Source organism: Acomys russatus, chromosome 15 (assembly GCF_903995435.1).
Source record: "Acomys russatus chromosome 15, mAcoRus1.1, whole genome shotgun sequence".
NCBI classification, from domain to species: domain Eukaryota; kingdom Metazoa; phylum Chordata; class Mammalia; order Rodentia; family Muridae; genus Acomys; species Acomys russatus.
Window position 1 is genome coordinate 2,705,205 of NC_067151.1, and position 2,415 is coordinate 2,707,619.

At 44.2% G+C, this 2,415-nt stretch overlaps 1 pseudogene; it reads right to left on the bottom strand.

Annotated features, from left to right (window-relative positions):
* Positions 1 to 513: 513 nt before the first annotated feature.
* On the bottom strand, positions 514 to 2,171 carry LOC127198878 (methyl-CpG-binding domain protein 4-like; annotated as a pseudogene).
* Positions 2,172 to 2,415: the final 244 nt, after the last annotated feature.

Here is a 2,415-nt window from a genome sequence, read left to right on the forward strand (position 1 = left end):
GAAGGGCCTCAACTTTCCATCTTCCTGCCTTAGTCTCCTGTGTGACAGGATTACAGGTGTGTGCCACCATGCATTGGTCAATTTAGTTCTTATTTGGTGATTTCTTTCTAAGGTAAATGCCTCACTATTTAAATTGTAACACTGCAATACCCATAACAATGGCACACAGTTGTATACCCTAATATCACTTTGTACAAAAAGAGAATATGATCTTAGCCTTTCCTCAGCAATAGTCCTGGTAAATGACTTTGAGCACCAACATATCAAATTTCATCATTGGAAAAACTGAACACACTTTTAGGACCCTTACCCCAAAACTATTTTTTCAAGTTTTAAAATATGACAACACTCAGTGACAAAGATGTAGCTGTGGCAAAGGCTTAAGACATACACTGGCTTCTAACAAGCTGAAAAAAAAAAACCTACATGCTTGAGAAGAAGCTCACTGTACACCACAGGGCCCTTAGAAATGGAAGCACAAAGCAATGCATAGAAAATTTCAAACAGGCAGCTTTAAGACAGGCTTAGCTTTTCATGATTTTCCCAAAGCCAGTCATGATATTTATTTAACTTGTGTTCTTCAGGGTGCCCGTGCTTCCACTCATTGACATAAAAGATCTAGTAAGAGTCGTTGCCATGTTTACCAATCCCATGAAGCTCAATTGCATACCTCCACGGCTTTGTCAGATAGTCATCTCAGAACCTGATAACGGTTTTTGCATGGAGATCATAGAGACCAAGAGGCTTAAGAAGGTCTGACACGTCCCTCCAGTTAACAGTTCGGGCCACTTCAGCTGAAGGGTACTTCTCTAGAAACTCCCACAACACAGGGATGTCCATCTTGCCTGAGGTCCGATTGAGAAATATAGTTGCGATGAGGAGCTTCCATGCATCATGGAAAAGTGTTTCTTGAACAAGATTAAAAGGTGACCGAGGAGGGGTCCATTTCTTGAAAGCTTTGCGTCTTGGGGGACTAAGAGCTTCTTTGTTGTATTTCCTGGAAAAATACAGTCTTGTTTTTCACTCTTCTACTTGTGTTCGTGGGATGCTGTCTTCTCGAAATGTCTCAGAAGTAAAGTGTTTCTTGCCTTGTGAGCAGCTGGGCTGCCCTGTAAAACGTCGATATGCAAACGTGCCTCCCCCTCATGGATCTGATTTCCTCTGATTCTAAAAAAGTCTGCTCATGCTTGGCATCACCTGCTTCTTCAGTTGAACGTAATTTCTTTGTAATGCCAGGGTCGGTGGGGTCTGTGGTTTTTCCTTTCCCAGGTCCTTTTCTTTCCCAGTCACGCTGACAGTCTCACTCCTGCAGGCACCCATAAGGCAGAGGGTTCTGTTGAGTTGGCATTCACTTTTGTCACCTGCTTTCTGAATCACAGATTCTCTTTTTCTGTTACATTGAGCAGAAGCTGAGAGACTCTTCCTGCACCTTTGTTTTGTTTTTTCACTTCCACTTCCTTTTGAAACAGTTACCTTTCTTTTGGGTTTTCTCATCGTCCCAGAGCCAGCATCTTTCAATTGCAAAGGAGTAGCATTTGGTGGTCTGTTGCTAGCTGGCAACTCTGAATTACCACTTGGCAGAGGTGGCACATCTGCTTTCCACTTGCTTCGTGTCCTGAGGTTCCGATTTGAAATGTCGTTTTTGTTTGGCTGCTGGGAAGTCAGAGCTGCCAAGCTTTGGTCCTTATAACCTGGCCTGATGCCTCCTTTAGACACTACAGTAAAATCAAAATCTTCAGGCTTAAGAAAAATCTATTTTTAAGAAGATAATTAGCAAGCGAATGTTTCGATCGGAATTTCATTCCTTGTGGGCTGATAAAGTATACATCAAATCTTCCGGCAGTTTTCCCAGATGACCTTTGCTTCACAACTCTTTCCCATCCACACAAGACATGCTCATGGCATTCTGTCTCCGCAGCACCACTAAATCGAGTAGAAACAGTGGGCTCCTGGAGAAGGGAGCTAAACCCACTGCTTATCACCAGTTCCCTTCCATCTTCTCCCACTCATCCCAGTCCAACAGCAACATCTTCCTTGCAGCGGTCCCAAGGCGTGTCTGAAACTATGTTCTCTCCAGGGGTGATGGAGGGGGTTGTGTAGTCCCCAAGCTTTGGGCCTTTCATCCCAGATGCTCTGGTCCACTAGGCCGCAGCTGCAGCTCCAGATCGAGGGGCAGGTGAAACGTGAACACAACTCAAAACACTGGGCAGAAACCAAACACTGACCTGAAAGTCCATCAGTCCCACAGCTGCTTTCCCGCCGCCTCTTCGGCTACAGGCTCTAAAAACATCTTAACCATTAACCAACTAAGCTTAGTTGTAAGATTAAAGTTTCCGGTCTTCAACCCCATCAGAGACTCGAGAAGGAATAAAACTTAGTTACCTGAATGAACTGGAAGTACAGGTTATCAGCTTC